Source organism: Oryctolagus cuniculus, chromosome 6 (genome assembly GCF_051225735.1).
Source record: "Oryctolagus cuniculus isolate XC-2025 breed Fujian yellow rabbit chromosome 6, ASM5122573v1, whole genome shotgun sequence".
In the NCBI taxonomy this organism is placed as follows: Eukaryota; Metazoa; Chordata; class Mammalia; order Lagomorpha; family Leporidae; genus Oryctolagus; species Oryctolagus cuniculus.
The window spans coordinates 127374357-127402280 of NC_142872.1; the positions used below are offsets into that span (position 1 = coordinate 127374357).

General features: G+C 48.4%; 1 long non-coding RNA gene across 9 annotated transcripts in view; it reads right to left on the bottom strand.

Moving 5' to 3' along the window:
* The window catches only part of LOC127490606 (uncharacterized), a 48118-nt gene that overhangs the window by 10110 nt on the left and 10084 nt on the right, over positions 1-27924 (bottom strand). The window contains exon 3 of one of the 9 annotated variants that reach the window (XR_016236556.1): positions 3518-6405. The exons of the other annotated variants lie outside the window; for them this stretch is intronic. This is a non-coding gene — a long non-coding RNA (uncharacterized LOC127490606). Of the gene's footprint in view, positions 1-3517; positions 6406-27924 lie in introns of those variants that run through there. 9 annotated transcript variants of the gene reach the window in all.

The window sequence follows — 27924 nt, forward strand, 5'->3', positions numbered from 1 at the left end:
CATCTTCCCCTCTCATCCAGGTCTCCTTGGTGTCAAGCACTTAGTAGGTGCTCTAGAATTATCTATTGAATCAGAGCATCAGCATGAAAGCAAGTGAGCCAATGAATGAAGTGTTTCACAGAAAGAGGAACTGTTAAGGTGAAAATAAACTTGTAGGCCTTTAAGTCAAGCATCCACCTGCAAGTGTTAACCACCCAGAAGTGATGACTCCCCTAAGAGGTGGGGAGTCTTAGGGTACAGTCCAGGTGTCCACTTCTGCTATGACCTGTTATCCTTGCTGGATCTGCATCTTCATTCTTCCCAGAGGAAAGTTCCAGAAAATGCTGGGGGAGCAGAGAGTCTGCCTGAGTCTCTCTCTGTTAGGTCTCACCTCTCACTGAAGTCACCAATTCATTAACTAGGGTATCACTTTTCCTGGCCTCTTTATACAAAAACCAAATCAATATGTATTGATTGAGAGTCTCCTATGTAGACAACCAGGTGAGAACGAGGAAAAGCAGGAAAAGTAAGAAGAGAGGAATTGTGTGCAACTTGTCTCTCCCAATGGTCAGCTGGACGCCCCAAGTTGTGTCCACAATCCAGTCCCCAGAAGGTAGTGGGCATGGCTGTGGGCTTTCAGAGTGAAAGATGGGAGAGGGATCTCTTCTGCATCCTCACGTGAAAGAGACAGGAAAGGAGAATGTCATATAAATATCAAGTCCATGACTACCCAGGTCCTGAATGAAAATTCTAAGAATGATTAAACCTGACCCTGACTCCAGGATAAACAGAACTTTATTGTCATAATTGTTCTTCTTGTTTGCTGTCCCTGTGCTACACACACACACACACACACACACAGTCTACCATCCTGCGCCTCGTACATAAGGGATGCATTTTGCTCTACAGAAAGGCAATACTGGAGACAATCAAAAGATATGATCATTGTCCCTGCTCAGCTGCTCATTCACTGCAATCCTGGGCACATCAGTTAATTGCCTCAGGCCTCTACTTGTCTATTTTTTGAAAAGGAGAACGCTAACATAATTATCTGCTTTACAGCCACACTGTGATTATAATTGTATTTTGTAGATATAAACACTTTGGAAGTTGAACTACTGTCTGCTTCACACAGTTGAAGCATTCTTCAGAACTCAACTGCAAACTTCAATACATCATTTCCAACAGTGAACAAATCAACTAGGCAGATCTGCAAGAAATAGAAGACCCAAACAACAACATAAACCAAAAAGACCTAACAGGCATGGAACATGCTGATCAACAAGAGAATCCATATTCTTCTCAAGTGCGCATGGAACATTCTCCAGAATAAACCACATGTTAGGCAATAAAGCAAACCTCAGGAAGTAGAAAAGGAGAGAAAGAATACAAAATATGTTTCTGACCACAGTGGAATGAAATTAGAAAGATCTCAAACCAATAACCTAGTCTTCTACCTTGGATACTAGAAAAAGAACAAACTCAACCTAAAGCAAGCAGAGAGAAGGAAATAACAGAGATTAGAACAGAAATTAATGAACTAGAGACTAGAGAAACAATACAGAAAAAAAATCAATGGAACAAAAAACTGTTTCTCTGAAAAGGTCAGTACAATTGACAAATATTTAGCCAGATTGACCAAAAGTTACCTATAAGCAGACTTCATGGTAGATAGTCCTCAAATCACCTACTCAATCTTTACATGGCCAAATAGACCTCAGACTGAGAGCTAGTGGTATGGCCAATGTGGCGGCCATACTGGAAACCAAGTGTCCTGACCCCCACTTGTGTCTGCTGATGCTACCCTCCCATCTCATTTATTTAAAAAATTTTATTTTTAATTTATTTATCTGAGATTCAGAAAGAGAGAGAATTCCCATCTGCTGGTTAACTCCCCAAAGGCCCACAGTATCCAAGGCTGGGCCCAGGACCAGAACTAGAAGCTAGAAACACAATCCAAGTCTCCCACCTGGGTGGCAGGGACCCAATTATCTGATCCGTCACCTGCTGTCTCAGCGTTTGCACTGATGGGAAGCTGGGATTGGGATTCAGAGCTGGGAATAGATCCTACACGTTCCGCTGTGGAATGATGGCTTTAACTGACATCTTAACTGCTAGGCCAGCCTCATGCCCCTCATTTAACTTGTACCCATATGATCAGATGCTTATATTCTGGGCCGGGCATTGTGGTACAGCAGGTCAAGCCATTGCCTGGGATGCCCACCTCCCACATCAGACCGAGTGCTGGTTTGAGTCCCAGCTACTCCTCTTCAGCTCCATCTGCTTGCTAATGTGCCTGGGATGGCAGTGGACAATAGCCCATGTACCAGGGTCCCTGTCACCCATGTGACAGATCCAGATGGAGTTCCTGCCTACTGGCAATGGCCTAGTCCACCCAATCACAGCTGTTGGGAGTATTTATGGGAGCAAAGCAGTGAATGGGAAATCAGTCTCTCTCTCTCTCTCTCTCTGTCTTCCTTACTCTCTGTCACTCTTTCAAATAAGTAAGTCTTTTTTTTTTTAAAGCTGCTTGATATCTTGACTTATATTGAAAGACAGTAGGGAAGCCATTGGAGAGAACTTTACCCTGAGGTAAAATGATAAATTTTTGAATAAAAAGTTGGTGTGATGGTGTAGTGGGTAAAGCAGACACCTGCAGTGCAGTCATCACACATGGGCACCAGTTCACGTCCTGGCTTCTCTATTTCTGATCCAGCTCCCTGCTAATTGCATGGGGGAAATCAGCAGAAGATGGCTCAAGTGCTTGGGTCCCTGCTACCTATGTGGGTGACCTGGAAGAAGCTCCTGGCTTTGGCCTGGCCTGGCCCAGCCCTGCCTGACTGTTTTGGCCACTGGGGAATGAACTCCAGTTCTCTGTCTCTCTGTCTTTCCCTCTCTCTGTAAAATAGGGGACGTTGCTGTGGCACAGTATGTAAAACCATTGCCTGTGGTGCTGGCATTCCATATGGGCACCAGTTGTAGAGTCCCAGCTCCTACATTTCTGATCCAGCTCTCTGCTGATGTGTCTGAGAAAACAGTGGAGGATGCAAAAGCAGCTTGGGCCCCTGCACCCATGTGGGAAGCCCAGAAGAAGCTCCTGGCTCCTGGCTTCCAATTGGCCCAGCTCCAGTTTTTGTGGCTATCTGAGGAGTGAACCAAAGAATGGAAGATACTCTCTCTCTCTCTCTCTCTCTCTCTCTAACTCCACCTTTCAAATAAATAATCTTAAAAATAAAAGTAAAATTAAAAAATTAAAAAATCCTCCAGTGAGTCAAATTGTTAAGTGAAATCACCATTCCTACTGTGAATTAAATATTGTCTCTCCTCTCTGAGATATGATTCCCAATGGAACAGAGATAGCAGGATCTTTAAAGAGGTGATTAGGACATTAAGAGGGATTAGTGCAATCTCTTGCGGATCTGGGTTATTAAAATTACAAGAACCAAGGCCGCGCCTCCTGCTGTCTCTCCCCTGCAGCTGGCCTTCCACTCCTCTGCCTTCCCATGGTGCTGATCAAGGCCTCACCAGATGCACTTGCTCCATCTTGAACTTCCAACCTCTGGAATCATGAGCCAAATGATCTCCTGTTCTTTATAAAACCTCCAGCCCCAGATATTCAGAAAAAAGACCAAGACACCTCCCATTTTGTCACCCACACAAATCAAAAAGTATCCTGTTCTGAATTACCCCTGCAGGCTTTGCACCCATTTTCTCTGATTGCTGAGGAACAACCCAGAATTTGAGTGATGCTCCTGGAGGCAGTTGCTCTCCCTTAAGGTCAGAGTGAGAGTTCTGGGATTATAATCCTGGACAGGAAGAAGTTGAGCAATAAGAGAACCAGGGCATGCACAGTGAGAGAGAGAAACATTGAGTTTAGGGAGTGAGAATCCCCAGCACATTGCTTGCCTGTCTCATGACAGAAACACTGCCTGGGGAGTGCAGCAGAGGTCGGGTAGGCGTGACTGCTTCTGAATGCTATCAGGAGAATGCATGCGCCTCTTCTGAGAAAGGCAAGTACAGAGTTACTTACAAGAATAAAATCAAGGAGCCCGCTGCTGTGGCGCAGCGGGTTAAACCACTTGGGGAGTGAACCATTTTGGGAATGAACCAGCAGAAGGAAGATTTCTCTCTCTGCTGCTGCCTCTCACTAACACTGCCCTTCAAATAAATAAATAAATCTTAAAAAAAATGTGCTCTTCCAAGTTCTATTTTTCATCATCATCACTGCCATCATCATCATCATTATTATTGCTGCTTTCTTTCAAATCCCTCCTACTTCCTCCAGCTGCAACCCTCTTATGAATTTCAGAAATGAAGAAATCCGCAATCATATATGATAGAAAGTTAGGAGGAGTAGGAACATACAAACACTCTATTTTCTTTTTAAGATTTATTTGTTTATTTGAAAGGCAGAGTTACAGAGAGGCAGAGGTGGGGAGAGAGAGAGAGAGAGGTCTTCCATCCCAGATGGCCACAATTGCCAGAGCTGAACTGATACGAAGCCAAGAGCTTGGAGCTTCTTCTGGGTCTCCCATGTGGGTACAGAGGCCCAAGGACTTGGGCCAACTTCCACTGCTTTCCCAGGCACATTAGCAGGGAGCTGGACCAGAAGTGGAGCAGCCAGGACTTGAACCAGCACCCATAGAGGATGCCGATGTCACAGGAGGCAGCTTTACCTGCTACACCACAGTGCCAGCCTCTAAACACCCTATTTTCTACATGAGGAGACTGAAGTCTTAGAGTGCATAGTTGCTGGCTGGATGTTAGCTATAGAAGAATTATTAATATAAACCAAATAGCTCTGATTTCAGTGGTTGGAGACACCCAAACAAAGACATCTATTTTAGACTTATGGATCCTTCTAAGACACATTCAGAGTCTTTCTATAAGGAAGAGAGCCAGGGCTGCCTATCAGAGTCACCCGGAGGGGCAGGTGTGTGGCGCAGTGGTTAAGCAGCCTTTGGGACTCCTGCATCCCATGTCGGAATGCCTTGTCAAGTCCTGGCTCTAGGCCTGATTGCTGCTTCCTGCTAATGTGCACCCTGGGAGCCCAAAGTAATTGAGTCTCTGTCACCCATGTAAGAGACCCAGATCGAGTACCTGTCTCCTGGCTTTGGCCTGACCCAACCGGCATTTAGGGAGTAAACCAGGAGATGGACACTCTCTTCTGTCCCTCTACTTTCAAATAAATCAAAGAAAATAAACATACCTTTGAAAAGAACAATCACTTGAAATCATTTTTAAGACCATTTAATAGGTCAGGCAGGCAGTGTGGCAGTCGACACCAGCTGGGGCACCTGTATGCTATCCTGCAGGGCCTGTGTCCCCAGCCAAGCTCTGCTCTGGATTCCAGCTCCCTTCTAATGTGCATCCCGGGAGGGAGACAGCAGCAATGGTTCAACTGCTTGGATTCCTGCCATCCACGTGGGAGACCTGAATTGAACTCCTGCCTTCTGCCTTGGACCTGATGTAGACCCGGCCATTAGGGGGCATTTGGGGAGTGAACCAGCCAATGGAAGATCTCTCTGTCTCTTACTATCTACCTCTCAAGTGCCTTTTTAAAAATAATTTTTTAAAAAAATCAAAAACAAAAAAGCACTTATGCCTAGGCCCGGTGACTCATGCTGAGTGGAGCAGAGCCCAAGCAGTCACCATTGGTTTGATCGCCCCGGGGGAATCCCACACATGGTAAAAGTTGAGCACCACTAGCTAGCCAGCATTGGGCACTCTCTTCCTGCTTGGCCAAACCAACACTTTATTTAGTCGCAGACTCCTCTGGTGGTTGTAGAATAGCTTTTCGTTTTATAGGTGGTCCCTCCGATGGCGTGTCCAGGGTTCTTAGAAAAGCAAAGTTAACTGCTGGTGTTCTCATTTTTTTTTCTGTGAATAAAGAACTCCGTTCAGAGCAGAGCATGCAGCCACTTCCTGGTGTTGCATGGCCTGACATTAAGCCAAGGAAGACAAGAGTGGTTGAGGGAACACACGTATTTGGAGGTGCAATATCTACTATCTTCCATATCCACACAGGGTGGCTTCTAAGACCCCTTTGCATTCCCAAATGCTTGGATTCTCAACTCCCTCTTACAAAATAGCACAGTATTTGCATGTAACCCATACCCGCACATCTAGATTACCCAAATACCAAACACTGTGTAAATGCTATGTAAGTGGCTGTTAAACTCTATCTTCTGTGGAATAACGACAAGAAGAAATGTCTGAAAATCGTCAGCATACATGATATTTTTTCTGGTCTTTTCCATACACATTTTCTCCCCCCAATCATTTTTGCTGCGGAGTTCATGCAGGTGGGGAGCCAGCCGTATTCGAACAGTCTGGAAGGCCTAGCTGGTATCCACACAAATCTCAGCCTTGCTCTTGCCACCCTCAGGCCGCCGAGGCTCCCGGGCCAACCAAGCTGAGATCAGGCTAAAATGAAAAGCGATTCAGTTGTAAGCGACTGAAGCATAGGCAGTCTCCCAACAGAAATCCCCAGCCGCAGGACAAGCTCTCCTGCATCAGAGCAGAGGAACCAAGCAGGGAGGAAGCAGAATACGCCAGCTCCCAAGCCTGGTGCTGGATCCCTGGCGCAGGAAATAAACAAAGGACCCTTTGCCTCCATCTGCTTCTTTTTCATTATGCAGAACGATCAAGTCCCGCCCGCTGGTGTTGTCAGGACTGGAGTTGCCCAAGACTGCATTTTGCCGGGTTTGAAGAAGTCAATTTCAACATGTCAAAAATTTGTTTCAAGGCCTGGGATCAGACAGAGCTGAAGGGACGCGGAGGGCTCGGTTAAATGGTGCATTTGCGCTGTGTACGTGCGCCGCGCTCAGCAGGGCTATGCGGGTAAGGAGAGGCCCAGGACCCACCCGAGCGCTGCAGGGCGCGAGGGAACGTGCCTGGGATCCAGCCTGCTTCCCGGAGCAGAACTTCCCGCCTCCCTGAGGTCACGACAGCTCTGTGATCAGCAGCAATGAACAGGGACCAACTCACTGGGGTTCAAAGAAAACAGTCACTCCAACCGAGCAGCCCAGCGTGTGTGCCAAGCTTGGGGGTCCGAATGAGCTGGGCTGGGATCGGCTTGGGCGTGAAGAGAAGACAGCGGAAGAATGATCCCAGCAGCGCGTTGGGAACTTTGCCCTGCGTTCTGAAATGCGTTGCTTCTGAACTGCTACTATCGGCACTGTTTTCATAGCTCAGAGACTGGGGCTGCAACACCCCCTTTCTCCTTCCTTACCTCCTCCCGGTCTTTCCTCCTAAGACTGGGCTCATCTGCTCCGGACAAAGGGAGCACAAAAGCCGCGACATCCCGCCCCAAGACCCTTTTGTGCCCAGCATGGGCTGGAGTCGGGGAAGGAGCGGGCCCAGCCCCAGCAGAGACCAAGCGTCTCCAACAGCAGCTTCTGTTATTCTCCCGCGGTGGAAAACGCTGCGATGGGCCAGATCGCGGGCAGAGATAGGGATTCCGCTGGCCCGGGTTTCTTCACCTCCCTTTATGTTTGATTTGCATATTCGCCCACAAAGATCCTCATTGTTAAGAGGAGTCCGAAGCCTTTTTATATGCATGGAAGCAGGGCGCTGTTGCTTTCTCTGGAAGTGTTTATCAAGTTCTTAATAGACAAGCAGGTTGATCATTGAAAAGCCTGTCTTTCTGATCCTACAAGTCAACATCTTTAGTCCCTTTTGTATAGATGGGGAAGCTGAGGCTCGGAGAGGGGTCGCATAGCAACCAGCGGCAGAGCCAAGTTTGGAGCCCAAAGATGCCAGGCTGCAGAGTCCTGGCCCTTGCTCCCGCACTGTGCTCTTTCTCTGCTGTCTTCTCTCCTTGGCCTACTCTGATTTTATTGCCTTCTTTCCTGAAGGGTGCTTTTGCCTGGACTAAGTCCTCCCGAGGCTTTTCCTACGAGCTTGGGAATTTCTGAACAACTGCAGCCCGAGGGAGCCCTCCGTGGTCTCCCGGCGCTTCTCAGTCTTGCTGCTACTCCTTCTGGGGAACATGACCGCATGTCGGATCATCAAGGCCCTGCACCAAGAGAGGACCAAGGTCGCATTCACGGTGCGGCTTTGTGTGTCTGACTTCGGTTTTCACCTTGGTAAAATAAGGAAGCCCCTCCCTGGTCACGAGGACACGAGGGGCGCAGCGCTGGGTGTGGGGGCTGGCTCGTGCATCGCTCTCATCCTGGGAGCTGCAGATGGAGCAGGCCGGCTGTCACACTGGGAAATCCTGACCCGGCTTCCAGCAGGGCTGAACCCGGAGGACGTGTGCTAAGGGAAAGCCAGGCACAGGAAGATAAACAGTGCAAGAGATCGCTCAGAGGAGGGGATTAGAGCAGTCAACATCATAAAGGCGGAAAGCAGAATGGGGGCTGCCCGGGCCTGGTGGGGAGGGGACGGACGGGGAGCTGTTGTTTAATGGGTGTGGAACTGTAGCTTTGCAAAATGGGAAAGAGTTACACAGGATAGAGATGGATGGGGTGATGGCTGTATAACACCACAATGGTATCCAGTAGACGGAAGTGTGCATTTAAAACAGCCAAGATGGCACATTGTCTGTTACGGATTTTTTTTTTTTTTTTTTTCACAATAAAAAGCTTTTTTAGCAGCAACTGCATATGCTCCAGCAGGTTGCGGAAGGCAAGAGAGCTCCCTACATTGAGAGCAGCAATGGCAGCAGCCACCTGCCAGAGCAAGCCTCATTGGATCTTGATTGCCTGCCTGCCTGCTGAATGCTCACCGAAGTAGAAAACCAGAGGCCACGGCAGGGTCTTGCGTGAGGAGACAACAGGTGCAGAGGAGGGGTGGAACGGGGCAGCAGCTCGTGGTGGTGGAAGCCGGCAGCTCGCTCCGCTCAGCCCAGCCGAGGCAGGTGAGGGCTGCTGTGGGGCCCCTCGCCTCTGTGTGTGCCCTGAGGCTAATGCAACACAGAGACAGGCATCCGCGCTTGGTCAGCGGTCCACATCTGTGGCTTCACCGACACTGACACGGGGCTGAAAATATTTGAAACCAATCTGGATGGGTACTGATACTCCCCAGGATATCAGCTGTTTGCACAGCATCTACATTGTGCCGTGGTTGCATAAATAATCTTGAGATGACTACTTGCAGGGATGGGGAGGGTCGGCCAGGATGGCCCAGCTGAGGCGGCACTGGAAATTCAATAAACCTACAGCATGCCAGTGTTCAGGTTGACAATTCTGTATGGCCCACAAAGGATGTCATAAATATTCAAATAGCCCTTGGCAGGAAAAAAACAAAAAGTTTCCACCCCCTGGAAGTATAGGGGAGAGAAGACAGGAGAAGGTGCAAATAGTGCATTGCTGAATATAAGGTAAATGAATGTCCCTCGGGTTTGGTATCTGTAGGGGTCTTGGCCATTCTGACCGAGGACTGTGTCACTGTGAAGTATTGTTTAAGGGAGGCCCAGGAGCACTTACGCTGCCCGAAATTTGGGCAGCTCCTAGCTTCGGGCTCTCTTAGCATCTAAATGCCTCCCACCATTGCATTACCATATCTCATCAATAGCTGCTCTCCAGGGCAATTATCTATCATTAGGCACTTCTGGCCGTACCCTTTTAATTAGCATGATGGTGTCCAGTGCAAATAAAACCTTCCTTGCTAATTTCAGTCCTGCACAAAGAAAGGCCTCTTTTCTTTTTTTGCCCCCTGGGGTTCTTTGGGCTGAATTTACTCTGGTTCCTGAAGTGTGGAAAAGTAAACAAGATTTTGTTTGGATTCCAACCTTCAGTTTCTCTGGAGGAAAACACAGCCCAGTGCCAGGAAGTGATCCCAAAGCAAACAGTTGTCCTAGGACTCCAACGTGATAATCATTTCGAAGAATGTTAACAGAACAACAACAAACCCAGAGTTTTTGTTTTTTAATAATTAAAGATATGGGAGAGGAAGGAGTTGGCCTATTTTTTAATTGCTTTGTATTTCCACAGACGGGGAAACAATTGTAAAAGGCATGTTCAGTTTAGCTAAGGAGGTATTCAGGGCGTGAAACGCTCATTGACTATTTCACACAGTTACATGAAGTTCCGTCGGAAAGTTAGAACAAGCAGTAGAAATTTCTGGAAGGAAGATGAGAGAAACAAACCTCGGGGACTCACATACACACAGGGACCCTAGCACTTCCCCAGGTCCTAGGCGGTGAGAGTTGACTTATCTCTGGGGAATGAGGTAACTGTCCCCCAGGGCACAGGAGTCTCTCACTGGACAGAGCCAGCTTGGCGCGGGCTGTCTCCAGGCCTCACTTCCATCTCCCTGGCCTGTTCTGGACGTGGCTTTGAGGCTAAAATGGGGCAAGACTTATTCAATGGCTCAAAGCTCTAGGACAGAAAGTGATCTGAAATGTCAATAGATACATAATTAGGTTTTGGGTATTGTACTGTTTTTAAAACATTATTTTCTTGTTTTATTATGTTTGTTTTTATCTACTTGAAAGGTAGGATGAGAGAGAGGGAGGGGGAGGAGGGGGGATCCACTGGCTCACTACTCAAATGCCCACAGCAGCCAAGGGTAGACCAGACTCTGTGATGGTCTCCCACAGAGCTGGCAGAGGCCGGCAGCTCCTGCCTCCCAGGGAGCACATTAGTGGGCAAGTGGATCAGAGTGGAGTGACTGGGGCCGAAACCAGCACTCTGATGTGGGATGCAGGCCTCCCAAGTGGCAGCTTAACCTGCTGCACCACAATGCCCCCCCACGGCTGTCTCTCTTTCAACAGTGATTATGCAAACGAATCTACTACTTGTATAGTTAAAAAAAAATAAGAAATAGAAGAACATGTGATACTACAAAGGCGATTTTTAAAAATCCTATGTTGACTGGAAGGGGAATTTCCTAATGATGAACCCTCATCCCAATTCCATTTGCATATAAAGGGGTTTTTTTAGGCAGTATAAATCCATAAAGGTATCCAAAAGTACGTACCATCTTTGGGCACCTGCTGCAGCACATGGGTTAAACGGCTGCTTGGAAACCTTTGCAATCCCCCAGCAGAGTGCCAGTTCAAGTCCTGGCTACTCCATGCTTGCAGGAGGCAGCAGCCCACAGCCCAAACACCTGGGTTTCTGTCACTCATGCAGGAGATCTGGACTGGGTTTCTGGCTCCTTGCTTCAGTTTGCCTTAACCCTGGCTGTTGTAGCCATTTGGGGAGTGAACCAGCAAATGGAAGCTTGCTTTCTCTGTCATCCTGCCTTTCGAATAAATAAATAAATAAATGTTAAAAAAAAAAAAAAACTCTGTTATTTATCATTACCACGAATGGATTTTTGTTTCCTTGTCTAAGGCTCTCTTATCAACAAAATACTTGAAAATTGTTTTGGGGCCAGTGCTGTGTCGTAGTGGGTAAAGCCTCCGCCGGCAGTGCTGGCGTCCCCTATGGGCGCTGGTTTAGGTCCCAGCTGCTCCACTTCCGATCCAGCCCTCTGCTGTGGCCTGGGAAAGCATTAAAAGCTGACCCAAGTCCTTGGGCCCCAGCACCCTTGAGGGAGACCTGGTAGAAGCTCCTGGCTCTTGGCTTTGGATCGACTCAGCTCTGGAAGTTGCAGCCATCTGGGGAGTGAACCAGCAGATGGAAGACCTCTCTCTCTCTGCCTCTACCTCTCTGTAACTCTGCCTTTCAAATAAAATGAATAAATATTTAAAAAATTGTCTTTGGTATATTCCTAGCACCAAAAAGATATTTGAATTGATGGATGAGTAATATTGAAATAAATCTTTTAAAAGACATTTTTTCTTTGATTATAAAATGTAGTATGAACAGTCTTCAAAAAGTTCATGGAGAGCCGGCGCCGCGGCTCACTAGGCTAATCCTCCGCCTTGCGGCGCCGGCACACCAGGTTCTAGTCCCGGTTGGGGCACCGGATTCTGTCCCGGTTGCCCCTCTTCCAGGCCAGCTCTCTGCTGTGGCCAGGGAAGTGCAGTGGAGGATGGCCCAAGTGCTTGGGCCCTGCACCCCATGGGAGACCAGGATAAGTACCTGGCTCCTGCCATTGGATCAGCGCGGTGCGCCGGCCGCAGCGCACCAGCCGGGCAGCCATTGGAGGGTGAACCAACGGCAAAGGAAGACCTTTCTCTCTGTCTCTCTCTCTCTCACTGTCCACTCTGCAAAAAAAGAAGTGGAGCAGCCAGGACTCAAACTGGCTCCCATATGGGATGCCAACATTGCAGGTGGTGGCTTAATCTGTTATACCACAATGCTGGCCCTGTACATTTTTAAAATAATTTTTATTTATTTGAAAGAGAGAGGGAGAGAGAGATCTCCCACCCACTGGTTCTCTCCCCAGATGACTACACCAACTTCAGAACTCCATTCAGGTCTCCCATATGGTGAGTGGCAAGGACCCAAGCACTTGATCCATCAGCTGCTGCCTCCCAGGGTCTGCATTAGCAGGAAGCTAGAACTGGAAGTAGATTTGAACCTTGGCATTCTGTCAAGCAACGAGAGCTCCCATGTGGTGTGCCAACTGCTATACCAAATGCCCACCATGAATTATGGAATCTTAAAAAAAAGCCTTATTTATTTTATTTGAAAGGTAGGGTGAAAGAGAACGTAAGAGCTAGAGAGAAACCTTCCATTCACTGGTTCACTCTCTAAACGCTTGTGGCAACTAGGACTTAGCCAGGCTGAAGGAGCCAAGAGCTCCGTTCAGGTCTCCTATGTTGGTGGCAGGGCACTTGGGCCATCATCTGCTGCCTGCCAAGCATCTTAGCCATAAGTTGGATGGGAGGCAGAGTAGCCAGAACTAGAACCTGTACTCTAACATGGGATCCGCACACCACAAATGGCTTGTTAACTTCTGCTCCACAGTTCCCACTGCCTGAATTGTTGTCTTTATGCAAACTAAATTGAATAACTCAGAAAGGTTACATCAAGGCAAATAAAAAGTAGGGGCCAGCGCTGTGGCACAGCGGGTTAAAGCCCTGGCCTGAAGCGCCGACATCCCATATGGGTGCTGTTTGAGTCCCGGCTGCTCTACTTCCGATCCAGCTCTCTGCTATGGCTGGGAAAGCAGTACAGTTTGACCCACATGGGAGACCCAGAAGAAGCTCCTGGCTCCTGGCTTTGGATCAGCGAAGTTCCGGCCATTGTGGCCAATTGGGGAGTGAACCAGCGGATGGAAGACCTCTCTCTCTCTCTCTGCCTCTCTCTGTGTGTAACTCTGACTTTCAAATAAAATAAATAAATCTTTTAAAAATAAATAAAAAATAAAAAGTAGTGTGAAGTTGGACAGCACTGGCAGTGTGGGACTGCAGACGAGCTACCGGCTTGCATCCTAGGACAGCCGTGGGCAGGATGGGCACACAGTGGCCGAGACGGCCATGTGGGTCGTCGCACACTGCTGGGCAGGCATTGGAAATAAATGCTGTGTGGACCTCACTGCCCTTGCACTTGAGATAAGATCGTTCGGCTGAAGGTCTCGAAATGTAGAGGACTGAGCAACTCTCAGGGGCGTCAGCCAGCTCCATAGGCTTGGTGGATCAACCCGTGGAGCAGTCCACGGGTGAAATTCATTCCAGCTTCAGATGAACAGCTGTTCATAAGTACTCTCTGCTACCCAGGGAAAGTAGCCCACCCCGTCCTCCTCTCCGCCCATGCCGATGGCTTCTCCTTTTGGTTCTCCTGATTTGGGAAGTGTGGAGATACACTGAGGGATGAGCCCATCTGTCAACCAAAGCTGCACGGGTCCAAGGCTCCCATTCAGATTTCCCGGTTCCAGCGCTGGGGAGAAGGGAGCTCCAGGTCAGGCGACTTTCCTGAAAGGGGTCCCAGCGGGGTGGAGCAGGTCTGTTGCAGTTGATTTCTCAACAATGTTGCAGTGGATTCGTTTCTGAGAGGAGGAGCGTGGTGGGGGCAAGAGGCCCAGAGTCATCACACAGACCCCGGGAGTCAGGTAAAGCAGGCTTGAGGCGAGCAGCAGCTTATATAGACAAGACCAGCCAATCCGGTCAAGGGGCGGTCTATGACCCAACCAATCACAGCCTGTTGCCAGGCAGTTTCCAAAGCCATCCAATCACAGCCTGTTGCCAGGCAGGCTCCATTGCCAGGTGGGTTTCAAAGCCATTCCTGAGTAACTGACACTCGCTTGCCAGCGGCATCTTGGCATGGCCTTCTCATTCCACCACACAGGTCCTGCGTTTTCCCTGGTGCTGCTGTGGGGACTTCCTGCTAACTTTCCGGCAAGCAAAATGATGGGCCCAGCAGCAGCCGGCTCATCGTCCATCCGGGCCTCAACAAAAGCCAAACTGCCCCACTCGTCTTAAGGTTCTTGCAAGGGGCTCTGCTGCCTTCACCTGTCTGGCTCAGCTCCCTCTGCCCACTCTGGTCCTGGGGCCTCACTCTTGTCTACTGGATGCCATTTGCTGGGGCTGTCAGTCAAAGGTGGAGCTAGGCCAGTCACGGGCTTCCTCCCTGGGAGCTGAGTCTCGAGCTAAGGGGTGGAAAATGGTGCCACAGTGCCCTGAGCCGACCTTCAGCTCATCCGGGTAGCCCAGCTCCTGCCCCTCCTCGCCTCAGAGAGTCAGCTTTCCTCTGATCCAATCAACTGCCCATATGCTTCCACTGGAATCTGTTTCTGGTAAAAGTATGCAGAGCTCATTTAACTGGAAAAATCTTAAAGGACACAGCTCGCAGCAGTGTGTGTGTGCAGGTACACGTGGTTGTGTTTGCCCGGAAGTGCAGCTTGGGCCTGTGCATTTTCATCGTCAGCCATGCAACGAATAGACTGTGCGTTCAGTTTACCATACATGCCCCCTTTACTAAATCCTCCCAAGATCCTTACAGAATGAGATATTCTAATATCGCATGTTTTGCTTTGGTGACTACATCGTCCTGCATTCAATGGCTTCCATGGGCTCACTCTGTGAATGTCAAGCCCATCGCCACCACAGGTGAGGATGAAGCAATCTGACATCATCAGTGAGTATCCATAAAGGGTTTTACATCTGTGTAGGCTTAGGCTGCACAGCCCACAAAACCAAGGTGCAATGGTGAAGACACCACTTGAGATGTGTGTATCCCTTATCAGAGTGCCTGGGGTTTGAGTCTTGCCTCTGCTTCCAGCTCCAGCTTCCTGCGTGCATAATTTACACCCTGGGAGGCAGTGGTGGTGTCTCAAGTACTTGAGTTCTTGTCACTCTTGTGAGAGACCTGGATGGAGTTCTGGGCTCCTGGCTTCAGCTTGACCCAGTTCCTGCTACTAGGGACATCTAGAGGGTGAAGCGGGAGATGGAAGATCTCTCTCTCTCTCTCTCTCTCTATATATATATATATACACACACACACACACACACACACACACACATATTGCTCTGTCTCTCTGCCTTTCAAATAATGAAAATTAATAATTAAAAAATGCAAAATCTTTCCCCGTCACAATCACCATGTCTAAGAATTCTTCAGTCCCATCCAAATTCTCATTAATGCCATTCATTAACAGGGGTAACCCGAGGGTACTCTTCATCCATGTGCTCTCTTCACTAGAACACTGTCTTGGGGTTGTTAGAGTAGCTTATCTGCTGTGAAAACTTGTGGAGATGACCTGGACGTGCTTGCTTTGCCTTCTGGCTTTCACTCACTCTCTTGAACACAATCCCCTGCAAGTGTGCTCTTCCATAATGTCTATTTGCAGGGCTGGGGTGGGATGGAGACTGGAACTCTACAGCTGAATCTGTAGCTTCCACATGGCCCTCCCATTGGATAATAATGTCAACTGTATCTCTCTGATACATACAAGTGATGCTTTGGCTTCCATCTTTTTTTTTTTTTTTTTTGCAAAGATGAGTGACAGCTGAGGAGAGAGAGAAGGAGATCTCTACCATCCACTGGTTCACTCCCTAAACGCCTCCAACAGTCAGAGCCCGGCCAGGCCAAAGCCAGGAACTGGGAACTCCATCTTGGTCTCCCATGTGGATGGCAGGAACCCAAGCACTTGAGGCCTTTCATGGAAGCAGGAAGCTGGGGCGGAAACACAGAGTAGCAGGGACTTGAACCAGGTCCTCTGATACGGGTCACAGGCATTCCAACAGCAGCTTGACCCGCTGCCCCGTGACGCCCAGCCCTGGCCTCCATCTTTAATCTTCATTTTGTCTCTCACCTCATTGAGCATCTAGTTGGGGGGGAAATGCAATTTATTGGGGGCCTCCCTGCTCTGTAATTTTTAGCCCATCATCAGCATGCTACGTTACAACATTTTCCAGGCGGGCCAGGAAAATAGATTTTGCTATGCTCAATACATACTTCTATAAAAATACCATGTACACGAGGTTTAAATGCCCTGGCATCAAATTCACAACTGCATTTTTTGTAGCAATTTCTACTTTTTCAGTTCAACATCTTCATCTTGTATTTATCCTAGTACTTAATATGATTTTTAGTGACAACACTGTGTTCTTCAGCTACATAATTATTCTTTACATAAGACACGTAGCAATCAATATTCTGCTGAGAAATGGGGTTTCCTGCATGTTCCTAAAATAGATGGTCCTCTTGGTCTATTTTTTTCCCCGCTATTTTTTTTTTTTTTTTGACAGGCAGAGTGGACAGTGAGAGAGAGAGACAGAGAGAAAGGTCTTCCTTTGCCGTTGGTTCACCCTCCAATAGCCGCCACGGCCGGCGCACCACGCTGATCTGATGGCAGGAGCCAGGTGCTTCTCCTGGTCTCCCATGGGGTGCAGGGCCCAAGTACTTGGGCCATCCTCCACTGCACTTCCCTGGCCACAGCAGAGAGCTGGCCTGGAAGAGGGGCAACTGGGACAGAATCCGGCACCCCTACCGGGACTAGAACCCAGTGTGCCGGCGCCGCAAGGTGGAGGATTAGCCTAGTGAGCTGCGGCGCCGGCCTTCCCCGCTATTAATGATACAGAATTGGTGCAGGAAAAGATGCTAGAGAAGCAGGTAGAAGGAACCATTCCTGGCAGCTGACACCCAGCCCAGGGTTGTGGAGACACAGGGCGTGGCAGGCTGTGCAAACAGGAGGCATCCTGTCTTTGCTTGGGGCTGTTGTTGCCATGTCAACTCCATGTTGCCAGCTCATTTGATTTTTCTTAGAAAAAGATAAAATCAGACTTTTATGTGAAATTTTACTTTAAAAATACTATCTTGATTTTTTTTTTAACGTCACTGAGCATATCAGCAAAATATATTTTTTGGGCCAAAGGCTCCCTGCTCGGCTGGCCCCTAGGGTTGGGAGTTTGCTATTATCAGAGACAACAGGGAGCCTGGGGGATCGTTTGGCATGGGTGGCTGCCCAGATCATGAAGGCTGGGGCCCCTCTTAGGGACAAGCTGTCTTCCTTTCAAAGGCCTGAGACGCCTGCAGCCGGGAACAGAGGGGGTGGGGAGAGTGGGAAGGGAGGCTAAGGCCCCATTTTTGCATTTTGCCTGGGGCAGCTAGTGACTCACCTGCGCTTTCTCCTGGATTCCAAGCAGGCAAATTCCACTCCCAGACTTTTCTTTCCCTTCTGATCTGCCTATTCTTAATGATTCTGCTTTAAATGTTTAAAAAAAAATGATTTCCTTGAGAGGCTGAAAGGGAGAGAGACAGAGAGCGAGCTCCCACCTGCCAGCTTGAACTCCCCAAATGCTCACATTAACCAGGGAGCCAAAACCCAAACCTGGGAATTCAGTCCAGGTCTCCCAGTGGAGAGGCAGAAATGCAGCCTGCTTCCTTGCAGCGCGCCCATTAGCAGGAATGCTGGGAAGAAGAGCTGGAAACCAGGCGACTCCCACATGGGACTCAGGCATCTTTAACTGTGAGGCCAAAAGCCCACCCGATTCTATTTTTAAAAAGTATTTATTTATTTGAAAGGCAGAGGACAGAGGGGGGAGAAGGGGAAGAGAGCAAGAGAGAGAGAGAGAGAGAGAGATCTCCAGTCTACTGGTTAACCCTCTAAATGCCCACCATCGTCAGGGCTGGGCCAGACTGAAGTCAGGAGCCAGGAACTCCATCTGGGCCTCCCACAGGGAGAGTAGGGGCCCAAGTGTTTGAGCGTCACATGTCACCTCCCAGGATGCATCAGCAGGAAGCTGGATCAGAAGCGGAGGTGTCAGGGCTGAAACCAGGCACTCTGCTGTGAGATGTGGGCGCCCCACGCAGCAGCTTATCCTGCTGTGCCACAGCGCTCACCCCAGTGACCCTGTATTTTCAACCCGAGAAGTTCAGCCTCAGTTGAAGTTTCATGGATTGGTGGATCTGTGGTGAATTCCTGCCAACTCCAGGACACGACTGGGCAGCTGAAACCAAAAGTACACCAAGAATCCAACCAGTAAGGCAACGTGGCTGGGATAGAATACAGGGACCAGAAAAAAGGGAAAAAAATCATTTATTATGGAAAAAAGACACTAATGAACACAAACAAAAACTACCTTTTATAAGAGACATTTACAATGCATTAAGCGTTCCTATTGAGACAGATTTGACATTCTGAGATGATGCACACACATATCACATATATACACATATATATATGATTTATTTATCCACTTGAAAAGCAGAAAGAGGAGAGGGAAAGACAGAGACAGAGACAGAATCTTCTACCTGCTTCACTTGCTGAATACCCACAACAATCAGACTGAAGCCAGGAGCTAGGAACTCCATCCTGGTCTCCCACATTGGTGGCAGAGGTCCAAGCCCTTGGGCGATCATCCACTGCCTCCAAGGTGCATCAGCAGAGAGCTGAATCAGAAACAGAGCAGCTGGTACTGGAACTAGTGTAGGATGTGGGTGGCTTAACCTGCTGTGCCACCTCACTGTGGAATAACCTGGGAGGCTCACACGTAGTTCACTTTTTTTTTTTTTTTAAAGATTTGTTTATTTACTTGAAAGTCAGAGTTACACAGAGAGGGGAGAGGCACAGAGAGAGAGAGAGAGAGAGAGATCTTCTACTGCTTTCCCAGGCCATAGCAGAGAGCTGGATTGGAAGAGGAGCAGCCAGGTCTTGAACCGGCGCCCATATGGGATGCCAGCGCCACAGGCCAGGGCGTTAACTCACTGTGCCATGCCAGCCCCCATGTAGTTCACTTTTATAAGCCTTCTGTGTTCATAAGCATATTAAAAGCACAATTTTTGTTTAAATTTTGGAAAGGGCCCATATTTGGCAAGCAGCCTTCATGATGGCCCCCAGTGATCCTGCCTCCCGGTATAATTCCCTCCCACATGGCCCGTGTGACCAATGGGATAGAGCAGGAGCCATGATATGTCACCTCCCAAATCAGATTGTGCCACTTGCTGCAACTTCAGTTTTACTCTCTCTCTCTCTCTTTTTTTTTTCTCTTTGCTACTTTGTGCAGGGGAAGCAGCTGCCAGGGTATTTGGAGAGTCCTGTGGAGAGATCCACAGAGCAAGGGTGAGGCCTCTGTCCAGCAGTCCACAGAACAACCTCATGAGAGAGCCTGAAGGAGACCTGACAGCCCGTAGCCCGCAGCCCGCAGTGACCGTAGCCCCGGGATGACAGCTTGACCACCGCTCCATGAGCAGCCCTGAGAATCATCGGGCAGAGCTCCCCCTGAATGCCTGAGTCTCGGAAACTGTGTGCTTTGACTTGCTGAATTTTGGTAATTTTGTGACAGAGCAACGAATAATTAATCAACTATTGTTTCATTTTTAAAAGATATTTATTTTCATCTACTTGAAAGAGAGATAAAGAAAGAGGGAGAGAGAGAGTTCATTCTTCCATCTACTGGTTCACTCTGCAGATGCCTGCATTAGCCAGGGCTGCGTCAGAGTGAACCGAGGAGCTGGGAGTTCCACCTGGGTCTCCCCTGTGGGCAGCAGGGGCCCAGGCACTTGGGCCATCTGTCGCTGCCTTCCCAGGTGCAATAGCAGGGGGCTGGGTGGGAAGTGGAGCAGCCAGGACTCCAGCTGGCGCTCTGATACTGGATGCAGGCATCACTAAACAGAGGCTCAGTCCTCTGTGTCAGGACACCCACCCCGCCTTGTTTCATTTTTACTACTATTCACAAATCTATTCACAAATACAAACAGAATTCCTAAAAGTGTTACTTTTAATGAGTTGCTTCTGTTGAAATGTTAAAGACCCTTTTAAAGCAGGGGGGATGACTCCCAGCACACCACTGCTACAGGAAACATGGAGCAGCCACTGACAGGACAGGGGCGAGTCTGTGGGTCCTTCCTTCAGGACCATTTACGGTTCTGGAAGAAGCCTACTTACTTAGAACAAAGAGCCATCATCATTCTTCCTCTGTCCTCAGGGCTACACCAGTCTTAGCTATTAAACGGCTTTAAATTCCAGCTAGAATATGTAATCAGTATCTAAGATACAATGAGCAGAGCAGGTGGGCTGGCGCCCAGAGCTGAGGCAGGGGAGTGCAGGAAGTGAGACGGGAAAATCACCTGATGTCCATTTGGGGCCCTGAGTGCTGGGATGGGGAGTATGTGAGACACTCATTCGCTGGTTGTCACTTGTCTAAATCAAGAGCCAAACCTGGTCCTGGTTACATTTTGCAGTTCATCTTTTAAATCTATTTTAAGGCCGGCGCTGCGGCTCACTAGGCTAATCCTCCACCTTGCGGCGCCAGCACACCGGGTTCTAGTCCCGGTCGGGGCGCCGGATTCTGTCCCGGTTGCCCCTCTTCCAGGCCAGCTCTCTGCTGTGGCCAGGGAGTGCAGTGGAGGATGGCCCAAGTACTTGGGCCCTGCACCCCATGGGAGACCAGGATAAGTACCTGGCTCCTGCCATCGGATCAGCATGGTGCGCTGGCCGCAGCGCGCCGGCCACGGTGGCCATTGGAGGGTGAACCAACGGCAAAGGAAGACCTTTCTCTCTCTCTCTCTCTCTCTCACTGTCCACTCTGCCTGTCAAAAAAAAAAATCTATTTTAAGGTAGATTCCTCGCTTCTCCCAGCTCCACATTTTTTTTAAAGATTTATTTATTTATTTGAAAGGCAGATTTTCAGAGAGGCAGAGGCAGAGAGAGAGAAAAGTCTTCCATCCTCTGGGTTCACTCTCCACATGACCTCAATGGCCAGATTATCTCCACAGTCTTTGTTCCATACCTTCGACTTATTGCTGTAACCGTTTGCTGTAGGCTTCCCAATGCTGTGGATTTTTTGTTTGGTTCGTTCTTTGGAGTGTCGTTTGACTTGTTTCCTGATCTCTCTCATTTCCTGGAGCTCTGGAGCCTTGATTAGATTCAGCTTCATGTTTTAGGTCCTAACAGCTCAGAGGGTGTGCTCTAGGCTTGGCTGTATCATTCCTTAGGGAGCTTTGAGTGATGAGCCCATGGGATGGCTCATTCCAAAGTTACCTTTTAACAATTCACCATGTCAGTTTCCTCCACTGATAGCGCCAACAGTTTTCTGCAGAATTACCCCTGGCCCAGTGCTCACAGTTCACCCACAGAAACCTATGATTGCTCCTTGCTGTGAACACCAACAGGCGATGGCTTCCACTGTATCTCTAAGCCCTGGAACTTTAATGTGCGTATACATCTCACTCAAACACAGACTTGATTCAGGAGGACTGAGGGGAGATTCTGGTTTTCTAGTGAGCTCCCAGGTTATTCCAACAGCCAGTGAGTCTCTGGGTCCCCTGGGAGCAGCAATACCCCAGGACGTCTCTAACATCCAACAGCCTGGTAAGAGCGGGATGGCACCACACAGAAATTTTCAAGGTTCTCTGTGAGGACTGATACCAACCAGCCCTAAGAATTAGGGAGGAGCTCTATATAGGATATCACTCCAGGGCTCTTTTCTTGGAAAATTTGCCCTCTCTTAGAAAACTGCCCCACGGGACCAGTCATGACCTCAGAAGCCCTCCTTCACATGCCCTCCCGTCTCCAGTGCCTGGATTCACGACAATGTCCTGTTGACTGGGCTGAATCACTAGAAGTGGCCACTTCCTACTCCTCGCCCACTAATATCTCTGCCTAAAGCTCTGCAAGTGGAGATGGAAAAGGAACAGTGACAAACGTACTGTGCTCTGGTCATCTCCAAAACCTGTTGTACTGAGAAGGGCATGGGCCAGAAACTGTCACAGGTATCTGTCTAATATCTCCAGAGAATCCTGCCAGGATCACCTAGGGAGAAATAACCCCACTTCCTGCAGGGGAGGGAGGGGCTGCACCAAGCAAGAGAGGGTAATAAACCAACTGTCCCCAACAGCAAGTACTGCACTTGATTGCTCCACATTTGTGACTGTCTGTATCTTATCGCTGCAATTAGGCTTTCACTCATTCCTATCTCTTGGCTTGAGGTCCCAGGCCATGCTCCAGTTTTAAAACATTTCATTTATTTATTGAGAGAGAAAGAGAAATGGAGAGAGGGAGAGAGAGAGAGACAGAGAGAGAGACACAGAGAGAGAGAGAGAGAGAGATCCTATCTGCCGATTCACTCCGCAAATGCCAACAACAGCCAGACGACTTGTGTCAGGCTGAAGCCAGGAGTTGGGAACTCAGTCCAGGTCTCCCAAATGAGTAGCAGGGACTCAACTGTTTGAGGGATCACCTCTGCCACCCAGGGTCTGCACAAGCAGGAAGGTAAATTCAGGAGCAAGAGCCAGGGGTCAAAAACAGATTCTCCAAAATAGGAGATGGTATCTTAATTGCTGGGTTAAACACCTGCTCCCCATGGTCTAGTTCTATTTATTCTTCATCTTTAAAAGGTTTATGTATTTGTTTTAAATGCAGAGTGACACGGTTGGGGGGGCAGATAAATAAATAGAGAAAGAGAGAGAGAGGAAGAGAGAGAGAGAGAGAGACATCTTACATCCATTGGTTCATTCTCCAGATGGCTACAACAGCCATCTCTGGACCAGGTGGAAGCCAGGAGACAGGGATTCCATTCTGATCTCCTATATGTGTGGCAGGACCCAAGAACGTGAGCCTTCATCTGCTGACTTCCCATGCGCATCAGCATGAAGATGGAGTGAAAGTGGAGCAACGAGGGCTCAAGCAGGCACTCCAATGCATGATGCCAGGGATGCAAGCTGCTGTGTCTTAACCCACTACATTACAACAAGCGTTCCCCCACCCACTGCCCTGCACAAGCCACTCTTAATATCCCCTTTTGGCCTATTTAGCTTTAAGGTCCTGTCAAATACCCTTGCTGGCATTTTGGACCCGCTTCCTAATTTTCTTTCACAGTTTATCACTCTGCTCATACTTGTGATTTGGGGATGCTAAGTCTTGGACAAGAACAGTTCTGTGCAGCCTGCTGCCCATCAAACCCCACTCCAGGCCATCCCCAGCTGGGCTCTCCCTAGGTGGAAGACCAATGGGGATGGATTTGAGTGTGGGAGTTAGATGGAGGAAGGTGATGGGCAAGGTTGTCCTATGTGTACTGAGGGATAGCTAAAGGTTCTCAGAGAAGGAAAAGACAGCCTCATGTATTAGGTCACTTGGAAATATTTTCCCAGGTTGAGACCTTTTCAAGCTCTTGAGGCATCAACAACAAGCAAGACTCATTAAAAACCTCGGCGGGAACACTCTGTTCAGCCGCTCTAGCTCAACCGTGGTCTCTGGGTTCTCATTTCGGCATTTCCTCTTGGATAAATGTCATCTCTTCTTAGTTTATTTATAGTTCATTTACATCATCAAAGCCTTAATAGTCTCTGCAAAATAGGGAGAGATGCTCTGTTGACCAATGGGGCACCTGAAGAACATTTTCACACCGGAGTGAGAGTGAAGAGGGTGACATCAACGTACTGTCCCTCCACCAACCTGTCAGGCTCTCCGTCAGCTCAGTCAGGTTCTTTCCTTCAAGACCTTGCCTGAAGTATTTTCCCTCTGTGAGGCCATTCCTGACCAAATCCACCACTGTTTGATAGCAGAAGAGCTTCAAACTTGGGGCTAGGAGGTGCCATGGTACAAACTTGGGGAAAAAAGCAAGCCTAGATTTGAATTGCAGCTCTGTCCACTTACATTGTCCAAAACGAAGGTCAAATCTATCATCTGTGCTATGGAGCTATTATTATTGTGGTATCACTGCTGGCTTTTAAGACAAACAGCAGTCTCCCATTTGGTTTATGCTAAGATAACCTTGATTTAGTCAAATATTGAGTGGTGCCTCCTTGATCTCATGGAAGGTGAGTCCAGCTCCTGATTAGTATTGCTCATATGACCTGGTCTTGGCCATTGAGATTAACAGGAAGTCTGGGCTGGCGCCGCAGCTCACTAGGCTAATCCTCTGCCTTGCGGCACCGGCACACCGGGTTCTAGTCCCAGTCGGGGCACCGGATTCTGTCCTGGTTGCCCCTCTTCCAGGCCAGCTCTCTGCTGTGGCCAGGGAGTGCAGTGGAGGATGGCCCAAGTGCTTGGGCCCTGCACCCCATGGGAGACCAGGAGAAGCACCTGGCTCCAGCCATTGGATCAGCGCGGTACGCCGGCCACAGCGGCCATTGGAGGGTGAACCAACGGCAAAGGAAGACCTTTCTCTCTGTCTCTCTCTCTCACTGTCTACTCTGCCTGTCCAAAAAAAAAAAAAAAAAAAAAACAAAAAAAAACAGGAAGTCTGGCATGGGCTTCTGGGAAATATTTTTTAAAATCTATTCTTTTATTTACTTGAAATAATTTACTTTATTTACAGAAAGAAAGACAGACAAAGAAAGAGACCTCCTATCTGCTGACTCACTCCCCATATGCCCTCAACGACTGGGCTGAAGCCCAGAACTAGCAACTTAATCCAAGTTTTTCATGTAGGATCGAGGAACCCAGTCACTGAAGCCATTACTGGTGCCTCCCAGGGTCTGGATCAGAAGGAATTAGAATGGAGAACCAGAGCTGAGTCTAGAACTCAAGTGCTCCAGTGTGGGACATGAATGCCTTAACCAGCGTCCTCCTTGGGAAAGATTTTCATGCCTGCAGTGTGCTTTGTCTACCTTCTCTGTGCCCTTAAATTTGGTTCTGCAAAGATGAGATCATTCTACACGAGTGGCAGACAAGTGCAGAGACACTGACTCAGAGCGCTCAGTACTGAGTTGCTGATCTAATAGCAGCAGTTGCTCCCCCTGTAATAGTTTCCAGGCTTCTTGTTATGCAAGAGAAAGTTCATCAGTTTTGGTGAAACTCCTCCTAACTGGCTGCTCTTTGGCTTACTGCTGAAGGCGTCTGTAACGGTTACACTCTCACGTCCTAGGGGACTGCCGAAACTTGAATGAGGAAGCCAGCTCACCTGGCACACACCACATGCTCCATAAGTGTTTATGGAACTGATTTATGTGCTCAGCATTGCTGACAACGGTACTCAACTTGTTGTCTCTCTCAGCTTAAGTTCCACAACCATGGGATACTTGTAGGGCGGGCAGGGTGCCTGTGACTCAGAGTATTAGTCATTTATTCACTCATCAACTGTTAACTAAGAGCGAGCTGTGCACTGGGGAGACGGGGATGAAGCATCTCTGAGATGCTAAGCCTCATCTCTGCCCTCGTGGAGCTAGGAGTCTCATGGGAGGAGGCGGTCAGGGATCCAACACCACCCAAGTGCTGTGAAACTACAACCGTGCTCAAGGTTTCAAGAAGATACATTTCTGTCTTCCCAATATTCCTCTCCCTACTGGGAGAGCCAGAGAGGCTTCCCTGAGGCAGACATGACTGAGCACTGACCTGAGGGGAGGTTGGGAGCTAATTAGTTGGGCAAGAGAGCATGCTACGTTTGCAGTTTGTGCTTTCCTTCCTTCAGTTAATTGTATTTTGATCAAACTCGTGTGTGTGTGTGTGTGTGTGTGTGTACACAACTATACATCTAAGTTTAAAAGTCAAAAATCATTATTGAGTAATAAAACTACAAAGAATATTACTACTACTGCCAAACAGCAACCAGGCTTCAGTAGTTGGTGTTTCCAAGTTCCGGGTCTAGGAGGCAACCCTGTTCATTTGAGCTTTCTTTTTCAAAGTCTAATATTTACTTCTGTGTTTCTAAATACCATGCTGATTGGCTAGCCCAGGACACAGCTATGTCTCCTTTCTTGCCTGCCTCTTTCTCAGGGCATAGGGAAGCTAGACATGCACTCTTCCAGGCACTCTTGCCAATGGAGTGACTGCCCCAGTTCTGGCCACAAAGACTGGGGCCTTCTCACATCACAGCTGGATTCTCTTTCTCATCGACGGCCTGGCTGAGATGAACACCAGCTTCCTTCTGACTGCCTGAGACACAAACTCGGGCGCTCCCGGTGGAAGGCCACCCTGGGCCCCAGGAAAAAGGCCAAGAGAATCTCAGGGGTGAGAGAACGGAGCACTGTTCTGTTTCAGATCACTATTATTTCAAGCCAGCAAACTAAACTATTTTTCTAAGCTACGGGTAGTCAATGCCCAAAGCGTTCCTACCTGATGTTTCTGTTGCTGGTTCTTGATGGGTGAGTTCTAAGCAACAACTTGACTTTGCCATGGTGGAAGAGGAGGAGCCGCCTGTCTTCCCCAAGCCTCCCCTCCCTTCTCGCCCAAAAAACACCAGCGCTGCCCTGCTTTCAATATTAATCCCTCTTGAGCCAACTGTGAGAGTACATCAAAAAGTCTGTGGGAAATGGAATTAGAAGTTAAGTTTGGGGGCCAGTGCTGTGGCACAGTGGGTTAACGCCCTGGCCTGAAGCACTGGCATCCCATATGGGCGCCGGTTCTAGTCCCAGCTGCTCCACTTCCTATCCAGCTCTCTGCTATGACCTGGGAAAGCAGTAGAGGATGGCCCCAGTCCTTGGGCCCCTGCACCCACGTGGGAGACCCAGAAGAAGCTCCTGGCTCCTGGCTTTGGATCGGCACGGCTCCAGCCGTTGGGGCCAACTGGGGAGTGAACCAGTGGATGGAAGATCCCTCCCCCCTCTGCCTCTCCTTCTCTCTCGGTGTAACTCTTTCAAATAAATAAATAAATATCTAAAAAAAAGTTGTTTGTTTTGGTACAGAAAGTCTTGCAACATATGCATAGCTTTTTTCATAATACACACATTTCCCATAAACTTTTGGAAGACTCCTTGTGTGTACTAAGATGAAGGAGATTATATTTCCATTCTTGTATTTTTTTCCTGGGGTTACTAAATGCCAATTATTTGGATAGTTTTCCCTGTATCTATTGCTAATATAAAGAAACTTCACAAAGTTCATGGAAATGAAATTAAAACGTAACTTTAGTTTGCTTTAGAAAATTTTGAAATGCATGCATATTCAGAATCTTTAAAAAGTTCATGAAAATTGTGGGAAACAATGCATAGATTTCAAATTTTTTGCACCATGGGGCCAGTATTGTGGCAAAGGGGGCTAAGCCTCTGCTTACAATGCCAGGGATCAATCTGGGAGTGCCAGTTTGAGTTTGGGCTTTTCTGCTTCTTCTCCTTCTCCTTTTTCTTTTCTTTTTTTTTTTTTTTAAGACTTATTTATTTATTTGAAAGATAGAGTTATAGAAAGGGAGAGAGAGAGAGAGAGAGAGAGAGTGACATCTTCCTTCCACTGGTTCATTCCCCAAATGGCTGCAATGGCTGGAGCTGTGTCGATCTGAAGCCAGGAGTCAGGAGCTTCCTCCAGGTCTCCCATGCAAGTGCAGGGGCCCAAGGACTTGGGCCATCTTCTACTGCTTTCCCAGGCCATAGCAGAGAGCTGGATCAGAAGTGGAGCAGCCGGGTCTCGAACCAGCGCCCATATGGGATACCAGCACTGTAGGCAGCAGCTTTACCTGCTACACCACAGCACTGGCCCCTGGGCTGCTCTGCTTCTCATCTAGTTCTCTGCTAATGCACCTGGGAAACCAGCAGAGGATGGCCTGAGTACGTGGGCCCCTGTCACTCATGTGGGAGACCTGGATGGAGTTCCTGGCTCCTGATTTTGGCATGGCCCAGCTCTGGTTGTTGCAACCATTTGGGGAGTGAACTAGCAGACAGAAGACCTTTCTCTCTCTCTCTCTCCCTCTCTCTCTGTCTCCCCCCCCCCCCGCCAAATAAATCTTAAGAAAACATTCTGAATCAAAATAAACTTAATTTTAAATTTTCTTTTCCAGAAACTTCTCGAAGT